At 46.7% G+C, this 12,955-nt stretch overlaps 1 protein-coding gene across 5 annotated transcripts in view; it reads left to right on the top strand.

Moving 5' to 3' along the window:
* The window catches only part of APBA2 (amyloid beta precursor protein binding family A member 2), a 342,515-nt gene that overhangs the window by 41,648 nt on the left and 287,912 nt on the right, over window positions 1-12,955 (top strand). For 4 of the 5 annotated variants that reach the window (XM_019504340.1, XM_019504342.1, XM_019504343.1 and 1 more), the window contains one exon: window positions 1,288-1,387. The exons of the other annotated variant lie outside the window; for it this stretch is intronic. The gene's annotated coding sequence lies outside the window, so the exon portion shown is untranslated. The remainder of the gene's footprint in view (window positions 1-1,287; window positions 1,388-12,955) is intronic. 5 annotated transcript variants of the gene reach the window in all.

The raw sequence follows: 12,955 nt of genomic DNA, 5'->3' as shown, positions 1-12,955 counted from the left end.
GGAGGGAGTTGGGCAAGGCTGGGGCTGGGCTGCTGCCCAACCTGGGCAGTGTGTGGGGCTTGGGGCCCGGGGCCAGAATGCATGGCCACAGGGCCCAGGCAGGAAGTGGAGCAGGGCCATGGGTGGCGCGTCTGGGGCAGCTGGCTCCCCACCACTGTGCACATTCCCGGGCGGAGCATGGGGGCATATGCCTCTTAGATTTGTGTGTGGGGTGGGTGCTGGCTCCCCACTGTGGGCTTGGGCTCCCTGCCCTACCCCCAGAGCCTCTGTGGCCTGGTGAGTGAGACCCGGCATGGCAGGGCAAAGTGGGACTTGGCGGGGAATCTTGATACCGCCACTGTAAGCCCTGCACTGCCATGGCAAGGTTCCCCCTGCCTGCCTGGCAGCAGCAGGGGGCAGAAGCCCATGCCACCACCCTCGCTGCGGTGAAGTGGGTAGGTGGTGCCTCACTATGGCAGCGCAGGGGTTGCGGAGGCAGCATCGAGCTTCCCCACCCAGTCCTGCTCTGCCCTGCTGCACCAGGTCTTGCATGCCCAGTATTGGATTTAGGCACAAGCTGAGGAAGCTGCAGCTTAGGGCCTCACATTATAAGGGGCCTCTAAACTAAGCCCTGGACTTGGGTCCCTGCCCCTGTAGCCCTGGCAGCTGGGGGGAGGGTTGGTGGGCTGTGGGTGGGGACTGAGGGGCAGTAGCAGGGCTGTGGGGCTGTGGATGGGGAATGAGGGACAATGGCAGGGGCGGGGCACTGGCATATTGGGGCTGCTCAATGCCATAAACCAGTGAGTTGGGGACAGCTGCAGCTGGACCTGTGTCCTGGTGAGTGAAGGGAGCAGAGAGAATGCTGATTTTTTTCCATGATAAAAAATCCAAAATCAAATGCCAAAATTTTATAGGTATTTTAGAATGTATTTTACTATAGTGACTGAGGCACTGGTAGGCTTCAAATTACTTTAAAATTGTAAATATATCAATAAAACGTTGTTAAACTAATACCTATATATAGTGGCATTTCATTTTAATTGCAGATTTGGGGATTTTTAATTGGAGAATTTGGGGTGTTTTTATCAGAGAGTTTGCAGTTTTAAAACAGAGAAAACCAGGACCCTGGTCATGAGCTTGCATAGTCTGACACATTGGTGCCTTATAGCTTTATTATTCATTGTAGCAGTCTGGTTTTGCCTGTCAATTTGTGCAACTTATACCACTTCTTTTATGAACAGCATTTTTCAGTGTTCAACATTAGTCCTTAAAATTGATTTTTACCCTCTTTTTGTTTTTCATTGCCAGTCTTTTCTTGCCTGCTGAGCTACCCTGTATCAGATTGTACTGGATCCAGATTTGCCAGTTCCATAGAGGAGAACAGGAGCTCTCTGAGACTTTGCATGCAGTAAGTGATAACCTTGCATAGCAGGATGTTTAACCCTTTAAAATGCAAGAGTAGAAAATGAAATCAAAATCTGAGTCTCTTGCCTGATATGCTGTGTTTAATTTAGTCAAATTTTTATGCTGTTTTTAAAGAAATGCTGCCAGCTCTTCTGTAATTAAAACTTTACATTATTTTATTTATACTGCACTGCAGTGGTCGGATTCCAAGTGATACAAACCTTAAGGATTTTTGAAGACATGGAGCTTGTTAATGTTAATGTCTTATAAACTTGAAAATAGCACTTCTTTCTACTGGTGGTTTTATCCCATTCCATTTTGGCAACAACTACGCTATGCTGTTTTAAAATCTGTGAGAGCTATTCTAAATTTCTGGTGCATTTTAAACACAAGCAGTTTGTAGTCCAATGACAAGATGTCTTGGTTTGATCTTTCTGAGCTGGAATGCTGTGAGCTATCAAAAACACAATCCAAGAATGTCACACAATCCTAGCTATTATAAGACTACAGTCCCCTTTGGGTTTAGTCAGAGCTCACACTGCACTTGATTGTCTCCAGGCTGTGAACTACTGAAGAAAGGTACAATTTCTTTCTTTTTATATTAATGACACTTCCTTCACTTCACTTAGGTCTATGGAATGTATTGTAAGTTGCAACATACTGCAGTTTTAAAAACATGGGTTTTTTTAGTGCTCCAAGAACACAAGTATTTTATGGACCTGCTTCTATATTCCATTGCCATACTCTGTATCCTGCATGACCTTGGAAAATTATAGGCATGTATACACATGCTCTGAGGTTATGTGTGTGTAGTGGGGGCGGGGAGCTGTTTTAATTAGAGCACCCTGCAGCATCTCATGTACTCAGCATCCTGCACTTCAAAATGGTGTCGGGACACTTCAACTAAAGCTCATTCAACGAGCCCCTGCTGCCATTTTGAAACATGGGGACCATGAATGACTGGTGCCTTTTGCGACTGGGGGGGGCACCAGGGTGGCAAGAGGGTACTAGAGCTGCCGCCGCCAGTGTCAGCAGTTGGGGGGGGTGTCAGACGGCGAGTGGGGACTACCTGTAGCCACCGTCCGCACTGTAGGCGGTGGTGAGTGGTAAGTGGGGACTGCTCACAGCTGCTGGCGGCTGCGTCAGCAGCAAGTGGGGGGCAGTAACCACCCGCAGAAGCTGGCGGCGGCTTTGGCAGTGGCCAATCTCAGGGAGGGCACATGCCCCCCTGTGCCCCCTCCACGCATTGCCTATGATGGGGATGCTGAATACATGTGACAGCAAAACTGCTGGAGCATTCTAATTAGATTAAGTGAGTCTGCTCGGACACATTACAATTAGAGTGCATCGGAGCAGGCATCCTGCACGTGTACAGGCAGTCTGTGAATGCAAAGGAATTGGTGTTATTCCACTCCCTGAATCAGAGAGCAGGTAAAATCATGTATAGGTCTGTGCAAATGATCTTCACTTCTTGCATGATATAGTCATACTTTGCAGCATCTTCCTGGATTCCTAGTATGTGAAGAGATAGAAAGAGGTGGGAGCAGGGCTAATGGAACTACCTGTTCTCCTGAACTTATGTGGTGAGATGCTTCAGTAGCCACTGCAGGGCTGTGAGGTTAAACAAAACAAAACAAAACAAAACAAAACAAAACAAAAACACTTCTCGTTTGGATCTGGCAAATCTCCCTAGTGCACAGCATGCATGTTTTCTGCTGTGCTCAGGACACACCATTTGACCTTGAAAGAAGATGAAGTCCCATGGACCTTCAGACAGGTTCCTGGACCACTAATAATACTATTAGGTACTTTTGTATGGAGAGGTGCCTGATCTTTTTATTTGAAAGTGGAAATTAATTCCTAAATGTAAGATAGAAATCTGATTTCTTAGTGCTGTATGCTAAATGTGCTAACTAGAAATGTTTGTGTCTCAGCTGAGCCTGGCAAGAATTGCTCAGTTTTGCTTCAATCTCAAAGCTTGGAATCAGACTATTCATGAGGCATCTTGTACTACATAGTGCAGTACCCCAGGGGCATTATATAAATTAATATTGTATCTGTGATTGTAGCTAGTAGTTAATTTATCATTTTGTAGTAAGAAACAAGAGGCTAAATTACTGATTAATTATAATCAAGCTTTCAAAGTGTTCATATGCATGTTGAAGTAGAAGTATGAATACACTGCTGACCACCTTTTGCCAGTTTACCTGTAAGCTATTCTAGTGGTGGTACAATTAGTTACTATCCACACAGTATTTACTGGTGTTAATTTTTTTTTGAAACATTGGTAACTTTATTTCAGCTAATTAAGTGTTTATAGCTGACACAAGGGGTATTTAATTTATGGAATCTTCCAAGTTTAACAGAGAGAAATAAAGGAATTCTTAGGTTGTTTTTTGTGGCAAACTCATTTCTATTGCAATATTTTCAACTATTACAGAAATTTAAACAAAACAGTGCTTTATTCTTTTAGTAGAAAGGACAGGAAAAAGTTCAATTACCACAGTGCATCCAGAAGGATAACTTAAAACATTACCAGTAAACTAAACAGTTTACAAAATTGCATTTTTAAGAAGATTTATCCGCTCGCTCTTGAGAAACCTTCAGGAAGATACCATTAGGAAATGGTCTGAAATTCTAATTTGATATGCAATTAGCAAATTAAATAGAAGTAAACTTAAGTATGTGGTCTTTTAAGGCCAGACCCAGTACTAGACAAAAACAGTACTACTACTATTATTAATATTTAGATTTATATCCCACTCCATCCAGAGGCTCAGAGCAGCTTACAATAGATGACAAACAGCAGCAGTAGATTCCCCAAATGAGAAAACTCCACCCCATCCCTGCCACCATTGAGAGAAAATCCTTGGGCAAATCCCAACCCCCACTCACATTTAGGTATATGGGCTCTATTGCTGTGTTGCCTTTTACCCTCTCTGCCCTCTCTCTCCTGTTTTAATACTCCCTTGTTGCATCTTGTTTTAAGTTACAGTATCTGCATGCAATACAGTGCATCTCCAGAGGCAGCCATGGGTGGCACCCACTGGTGGTTATACTACACCCATTCTACTCCAACTCCCTGATTTGATCTCTCACTCTCACCTACCGTGCCTTGATGTTTGGGTTAATATATATTTTTAGGAGGCTGCCTGCAGAGAGCTGGAGTTTGGCCTTTGGTGCCTTGCTCCATCCTGCTCACCATCAGTCTGCCCAATCCTCACACCCTAAGCAAAGCAGACCTCTGCCTCCCTCTCTGCCTTCTCCTCCTGGGCCCCTGGCCTCATGTCACTCTGGTCTAGGCTTCAGTCTGTCTTTCTCCCACTGGCTCTCCTGGCCCTGTCTGGGCTTCAGCACCTCCCCCAGCCCTTGCAGCCTGCTGGGTCCCAGACCCTTGTAGGGCTCTATCTGGGCATTAGCCCCTCCTAACACCAATGGTCTCCTGCTCCCCCATAAGCCACTCCAAACCTCATGCTTAATATAACCCCAAAATGAAAACAAAACGTATAACATCTCTTTCTGTTTACAGCTTCCCTACAGAGCTCCTACGCGCATGAGGATCTGAGTCAGACTATCCTCCTCGCCTTGTGCAGTGTCGCTAAGTCTGCTTATAATACATGGAATTGGGCTTGTTCTTTTAAAAAGTTGCTTTAATTCTTTGAGAGTTGTGGGTTGATAGACGGCCCTGCTCCCCTCTCTTTGAAGTGGGGTTGGCTTTTGGGCTCGTTTTTAAAGGCAGTGCTGCTTTTTTTTTTTTTTTCCTCATGAGACTTGGCAGCACTGACTTTGTGCTTGGGCTTATATGGCCCTTGGCTCCTCCCCCTCTGGTCACCTGACCTGGCTTTTGGAAAACAGCCCAGGTGCTGCCAGTTGCAAGGTTGCCACGGGAGCTCTCAATCCCCTCACTTGCTGCTCAGAGCCGTGCAGCTCTGCGTTTCCCCGGCCGGTCTGCTAGAAAGTCACTCCTGCTTCTTTCCAGTAGCAGAGTTAAGGACCCCCTGCTACACTGCACTACTGAGCAAGGACTCGTCTCGCTCTACATGTTTGTACAGTAACTGGTACAATGGCACTTTGATCTTGAGAGAACCTTTGGGTGTGTCCCTTGCTCCACCACTGCCAGCCCGAGTCAGTCAGACTTGGCATGCTTGGTCTGACCCAGTATACCAGGTCCAGAGCTCTGTGTCAGGTTGGACTTGGCACACTGGCTCCAGCTGCATACCAACCCTGCGTGCCAACCCAAACCAGTGTGTGGATGGGGATGACACCCACACACACACAGAGGTCTGGAACTTTGGCAGTGGCGCAGGGGACCAGTGGCAATGTTAAATGCTCTGGCTCCCAGAGCCATGGCAATTAACACTGCCACCTACCCCCACCAAATGTCCAGACCTGTGGTGATCCCTTTTCCTTGCATATAATGCATATCCCAGTTTCTGTGAGGGTTTGGCTGGGATGTAGGCAGTCAGGCCTGTGGGTAGGCCCTGAAGGGCAACCAGGATGTGAGCTAAGTGGGATTAAAGGTTACTGGGGCCTTAGGTCTGGGTCCCAATCAGCAGAGCAGAGGATTCAGGGCTGGGTCCTAGGAGAACCAAGAGGGAAAGCCAAGAGACGTAGTCCAGAGTGCAAGCTGGGATCAGAAGCCAGCAGAATCAGAGAGCCAGGTACCAAGTTTGAGAGAAGATTCAAGAGCAGGGTCAGGGTCAGGAAAAGCCAGAGCTGAGGCAGGAGGCAGGAGAACAAGAGACAGCAGGGAGCACAAGGCTTGCTGGAGCAGACAGAGGCATGCCTGCATGTTGTCAAGGCATGCCTGTAGCCTGAGGCTGCAGTCTGCTTAAAAGGACTGAGCAGCAGTCTGGTTACAGGGAACTGGGGCAGTTGTATTAGCCTGGGATGAAGGTCAAGTGTGGAAATTCAAGAGTTCAGCCCAGCTGGGTCTGACTTGACCAGAGTCTCTGACAGTTTCACCCAACTGTGTTTTGGGGGAGCCCAAAGGTGCAGGTTATATGAGAGAAAATACAGTAAATGTTGTACGTCAGTGGTTGGCCAATAATGCCTGATGTCCAATCGTGAGTGTTCCACAAGATGTCTTAAAAATGGACCCTGTTTGCTTTTTGGTTTTTTAATCCTTCGAGTTTCTGTTTTAAGCTGTCTCTGTAATGGGAGAGCTAGAGAAGTGTTTCATTTAATAAAATAAGAGTTGCCACAGCTCCATAAGGAAGCCCTCCTTTGGCTATACCACTTTCCACACATGCTATATTTTCTGCGATTTTTGGCATATGCTATTTTATTGGTTTAAACTATGCTGAGGTGTATGGATGTAATTTCTGAGGCAGACATATCCTGGTGTTCTCTGGGAGCACAGGTCACATGGTTTTGCAAGAGGGTACTTTGAGCTTCCCCCATAACAGGGATGTCACTTTTACTATGTGCCCCAGGTTGTATCCAGGTCATGGGGATTTGTTGTGGGCTGGAACCAGCCTGAGGCACAAGGAAGTGGTGGTGGCAGCAGCAGCAACAGCTCCGGCTTTGACCCAGAGCACATGGCAGTGCAATGGTGGCAACCCCAGTTCCAGCATGGGACAGACATCAGGGCTATCAGCCAGAGTGGTATGGCTGCAGCAGTGGTGACAGGTGAAGCAGCTGGAGGGTGATTGGGGATGTGTCAGCACTTGCTCACCCTCTTGTTATTGATCACCATGTCCACTGGGGCCTGAAGTCCCTGAATTCTGTGGCAAGCCATTCCCCTTGCCAGTTCTCCCAACTTATGGTGGCCTGTCAGTAGTCGTGCGGGTCAGATACAGTGGTTCCATGGGCCAGATCTAGCCTGCAAGCTGTGTTTGACACCCCTGCCCTATAGTACTTGATTGCACTGTGCTATATGGGGAGGGATGAAGAGGGCAAAGAATATGGCATTCTGTCTTGCCCCCACTCACCGCTGTGCCATGAAGACATCTTTCAGCAACCACTCAAGCTATCTTCTTGCTTTCTGAGTGAAATGCTTAGCCATGAGCCTCTTAACTCTCAGCTTCTTGTTCTTTCAAATAAACTGCTGCATGCTCCTGTAGAGCCTGACACAGCCTGGCTCAGAATATATCCATTAATTTATGTATCAGGAGACTTACAGTTGTTTTAGGGATATGGCTGGGCTTGGCCTTGAGCTTGGGGGGGGGTGACTAATTAACCAGAAAAAAGCTTGCCTGTCAGAGGTAGCTGTTCTAATGGAGACTGCTTCTGACAGCTTCTTACCTAGCCTTGTACTCTTCATGTCTACCAACAGCTTCCTTTTTAAAACTTAAAAAAAAAAATTGTATTGAGGGTTGACCTTAAGGTCCCTCTCGATTGGTCCAAGCCAAATGAACTGCGATGCATATATGTTACAGGGATGGCAATAAAGCTAGCCACATCATGCTGCTTATTTCTTGAGCACTGCACTAAGATGCATCTCATAGTCCCATGTGGAACCTTTCTGGGATTCAGTCCATGGATTATTTGTCTGTACTTAAGGGCAGTAAAGAGAGGAAGTGTAGTACAGAAGAGCTGGAAGATAGGAACAGAAAATTGTGGGTTTGGTGCTGGAGGACTTCATGTGCTCAAGGACTGTAGTGCCTGCATAGGTCCTGAATACACTACAGGAAGGCAGCTCTTAAATATAAGGTTAGGGGCAGATGAACTGTTGTCTTCTAGTAAAAGGAGATGATACTTTTCTGTGCATTAGCTATTTCATGGAAACCAGCTGTGTACACACTCTTCTTACCCTGTGCTAGATGAAAGCTAGACTTTTAGGTTAAGTACCGACAGTCAAAAACCCTGAGGCTGAATTGATTCAATCTTCACAGGTTAGTTTAAGCTGCATAGATTGAACCAATCAGCAAGTGAACAGACATTCATTTTTTATTCCAGAAATACGTCCACATGCAGTAGCCCATGCCAGAAGCTGTGGGGCACTAGAGCATACCTTCCTGCTCTGCTGGAGCAGAGAGCTTGAATCTGGAGGGGATCTGGGGCAGAAGTTCAATAAACCGATTTAACGTAAATCAGTTAAGTCTGATACTACATCCATCCAAGTGTATCTTAAACCAGTTTCAGCCATTTTGAAAGCATTTTATGTACACTGAATTTCTATTGTGTTACAGATTTGAATCACTTTCCAATCTTTTATAGTGGGTTACGTGTAATTTCTGTCCCTAGCCTTACAGAAGGCTAAGCTACTGCAATTTAGCTTTCCCCTGCCATGAGATAAGAGCCTGCACGTGAAATGTTACTATGGTGTAGCTGATGTGTGGTAAATCCTCTCCCCCTTTTAAGTGTACACGTGCCCTGAGTAGAGAAATAGCCAATGTGTCTCTTCATCGGATAGAGAAATGACATCTAATAGTTTGCTGTCTGTACCAGATGTTTTGGGAGTGGACTATGCTGAGATCCTGCCCAGGCACTAGATGGCTGTATTAGTAATTGAAGATGGTCCCTGGCAGCTACTCTGTTCTACCTTCAGGGGAAGATTTTACCCTGACCATTGATCTGAAGTGTAGAGTGTTTGATAATTATACAAATGGGTCTGATTCTTCTCTCTCAGCTTTGTAAATTGTGATAGACACAATGCTGAGTGGAGCAAATGAGATCACATTTGAGCACAGCATTGCTTGTACTGAGTCAAATTCATTCTTCTAAGGTGAACAATCCATACGTCTATGAACAAAATAAAAACAATGCTTGGGAGGATTTCCATGTTATTTCTGCTCTCCCCATCACTGTATCCTGAGATTAAGCCCTGTTTTTATTGCTTTTAAGAGTTGCTATTCAAAATCTTTAACGTTTGAAAATAGATAAGGTATAAACTTTTAAAAACTTTTCAAGATGCTTTAGATTAAGGAGAAGACTTTATCTTTTAACGGAGCTGCTTTGGATTCTTGAATAATGTAGTGAAAAAATAAATTTTATTCTTGTCTTAATGTGCTGTTACCTGTACTCCGTTTAGCATAGGAGATAACGTAAGTGCCTGTATATCACATTGATATTATCTTTTAAAGTGATTATTTCCTTTCAAATGTATATTGTAGATTGCTATTATTTTTTAAATATTTTTGTCATTTTTTTCTTTTGCATTTGCATGTTCCCATGAAGATTTTTGCATCTCCTTTGTTGCCACAACCTTGTGCAAAAATACTTGAAACTGCCTTTGTAAGTTGGTGCATTGCAAAAATGCATTGCACAGGCATAGCTAGCACTGATTCAGTTTGTTGCTGCTAGGTTGCTTTACATTGCCTTCCTTCCTGCTGCTCATGTGGATTGGTCCATTCCTGATTTCTAGATTGTCTTCAGGACTTCTTGAGTATTGTAAAATCAGTTGTGCTGAAGAATACCTTTGCTATTCATTCTGTCCTTCTGCATGATGGCAGGATTTCTGGAACCCTGAACGTAGAGGAAAGAGTTCTTTTTGAACTTAGCTGAATGAAAGGTAAAAAGTATAGAAAAATCCCAGATTAAACCAGGCTTATCCTGAGCAAACCAGCCAAATTACTATTAAGGTTTTACAGTTTTGGAGGAACACAAATACTATTCTGCATACACCCTATTGTATTCTGTCAAAGGCCTCAAAGCCTGAGACAGTCTTCTTATTCATAATGCAATTTAATGAAATCTGATGCAGATTTGCAGACCTGCGTAATGGTGATAAGAAATCCAAGCCCATCCCAGTGCTGCACAGGATTTAAAAAGGGATATAATTTAGTTGATTTTATTTTGCAGCATTTTATTTGCTGTCTATCACTAATGATGCTTAGTCACTTTCTGTGTAAATCAGCATCTGTTTCCTTTCAAAAACCTGCCAAAACTGGGTTCTGGATGGTGGAATTTTTTTTCTGAAGATGGAAAAAACAGTTCAGGATTAAAAATGCTGGCCTGAAATGATACAGCATGGCTGGCTAAGTAGCTAATCCTTATTTCTGTGAGCAGTTCTGTTGTCTGCACTTGTATTATTCATGTGATTTGAGGCCATTCTATTTCTGTCTCAGTCACTGCTCTCCCAGTAGAAACCTCAAGTGTACAGATGTGCTTTTTCTCCTGGAAGAAAAATGGCCATTGTGGGAGGAAAATACCATGACTCCAATCAATTGGAAGTTGCTCTTTGGAGAATTCCCTATGGGAGAATGAACAGTTGGACATTTTCCCATGGCTTTACTCCTCCTGGTACTAGGAGTGGAGTTGTGGGGAAAGGTTCCTATGGATTACTCCAGTCTGGAGAAGAGATGAGGGGCAACTGCTCCCATCCCTCCCATAGTCCAGGAGGGGAGTGGAGGAAAGGGGAGGAGCAGCTGCCAACTGTGTGAGGAACTGGCACAGCTGCTCCATCCACTCTGGGCACTAGGAGCTGAGCAGAGGGAGCAGTTCTGCCTGCCTGCTTTTCAGTCTGCAGCCCACAGTGTGATAAGCGGGCAGAAAGCTTTGTCCTGCAGCCCCATCTGCAGGGCTCCCAAGCCCTGTGCCCACTTCCCTCTCTGGAGTCCCTGGCATGAGAAATGGGCAGAGGGATTTGCCTTGCTGCTCTAGCCACCCTACTCCAGAAACAGGATGACTGGAACAGCCCACACTTTCCCCAGACCAGGATCCTGTTAGTTTCAAGAAGGTGCAAGGAGTAGAGGAGAGGGTGCGGTTGCATCTGAATCTGTTTACTATTCCTTCTCCTGCAATTATTTCTAGCAGTGGCAGTTTTTAATCACTAGAAATGAACATTTGCACATGGCCTAATGTGGTGGAATAAGAATTTACAGGTCTGGGCTCTTCGTTAGTGAAGTAGGAATGTTAGTTTTTTCTAGCTAGGCATTTGCCTTTGTGTCCTGACCTATGCCATGTTTCTCCTCCAGCCTGGGAATTGTGTTGATTCTTTACAGATTTTGGGGCCTTCTTAGAACTTAGGCTGTAAGCCGAACAAATGTTAATTGACTTAGTGTTGTTCAGTCTTAAGGCGAAAAACCATTTCTGTTGTCCTTCACCTGCACAACTGTGACCTGCCACTGGAGGCTTGGTGAGCAGGGGCAGGACCAGGTTGCTGTTCCTGCTGGGTGGAGCGAGGGCAACAGACCCAGAGCACCTGGTGGTAATGGTGCCTCCTGCTGCTGCCTGGACCAGCTCGCTGTTTGAGCTCTGAGGGGCCTGATTCTTTTATTCTTCAGAGCCCTCACTCCTGTATTGCTCCCACCTGGGTTGCCAGCTGGCCAGATGCCACCTGAGCTCTGAAAAGGATCATGCCCCATGGAGCTCAGGCTGGCTGGCATCCTGGCTGGTGGTGGCATTGGGGTATGAGCTCCAGAGAATAAAACGGATGAGGCCCAGGACCCGGACACATGCCTCAGTGGGGCTGGGCTGCTGGAGCACGGTGGAACTCGGCAGCTGCAGCATGGCAGCCTGAAGCTGATTCCCACTGATCTCACATGCTGCTGGGCTGTGCAGGGTCCAGCCACTGGCTCCCCCCCCTCCTGGCTCTCAGTGACTGTGGCTGTAGCAGCTGGGTAGCTCTGGACACAGAGCACAGGGCTCAGTGCTGCCTGTCCAGGCTGAGGCTGCAGAGAGCAGATGGGGAGGATGCACTGCTCACAGCCACTTCCCAAGCTCAGCTGCACCACTCAGAGCTGCCTCCCAAACTCAGCAGGGGCAGGAAGTACTGTCCCTGTACCCCCTCCCTCCCAGGGATGTTTCTGGACCAGGACTAGGAGCTAGGAGTAAGACCAGGTCACTGCTCCTGCCAGGCAGAGCCAGCACCGCAGCCCTGGAGCTCGCTCACTCTGCTTGGACCCAGGAGTCCAGGAACGTGCTTGGAGGGGTACGGGGGTAGAACTTCCCACCCGCGCCAGGCTTGGGAGATGGCTATGAGTAGGGAAGCCTTCCTACCTCCTCACCCAGCTGCTACAGGGGGCTTTAGGTGCCTGCCAACTGCAGCCACTGCTGGGCAAGCCAGGTGTGGGGAGCTGGCAGCTGGACACTGCACAGCTCGGCAGAGCACGGGGTCAGCGGGAACTGGCCTTAGGCTACTGCACTGCAGCCACCAAGTGCCACCCTCCTCTAGCTGCCTGGCCCCACCCAGAGGGGTAAGCACCAGCCTGCTGCTCCTTGCACTTGGAGCAGTGAGCTATTCTGGGAGGCACTGTGGCTGCTGGGCACTCCAGGGCTGCAGTCCTGGTTCTGCTTAGTGGGAGCAGTGGGGCAGAGACACCATTCCCGACCCTGCTGTGCCCCAGTGTTCCCATTTGCCCTGATTCAGGAGGGACCACTGCATCCTGGAATGCTGGAGGACTTCAGCTGGGTGGAATAGCTGTGAAGGGTGGCCCCACTTTAATGAAACAAGAGCAAAATTAACTTAACTAGAAATAATCCTGCCCTGGAGTGGTGTAACTTTAAGCTGATAACGAGTGCTGTAAACCGTTCAAGGTGTTAATGTGTAGCCATTCCAGGAGTCAAGAGCTCCAGAAGCTGCCTAAAATTATTGTGTAACAAGGCCCATAGAGATGTTTGGGTTCTGTAGTTGGGGGAGAATGGAAGGAGAGAATAAGTAAGAATAGATAGCTCCTTCCATTATGGC

This window comes from Gavialis gangeticus, unplaced genomic scaffold (genome assembly GCF_001723915.1).
Source record: "Gavialis gangeticus isolate Ggan-Ray unplaced genomic scaffold, GavGan_comp1, whole genome shotgun sequence".
Lineage (NCBI taxonomy): Eukaryota > Metazoa > Chordata > Crocodylia > Gavialidae > Gavialis > Gavialis gangeticus.
The sequence above is the reverse complement of the archived record's forward strand: the minus strand, read 5'-3'. Positions and strand labels throughout refer to the sequence as shown.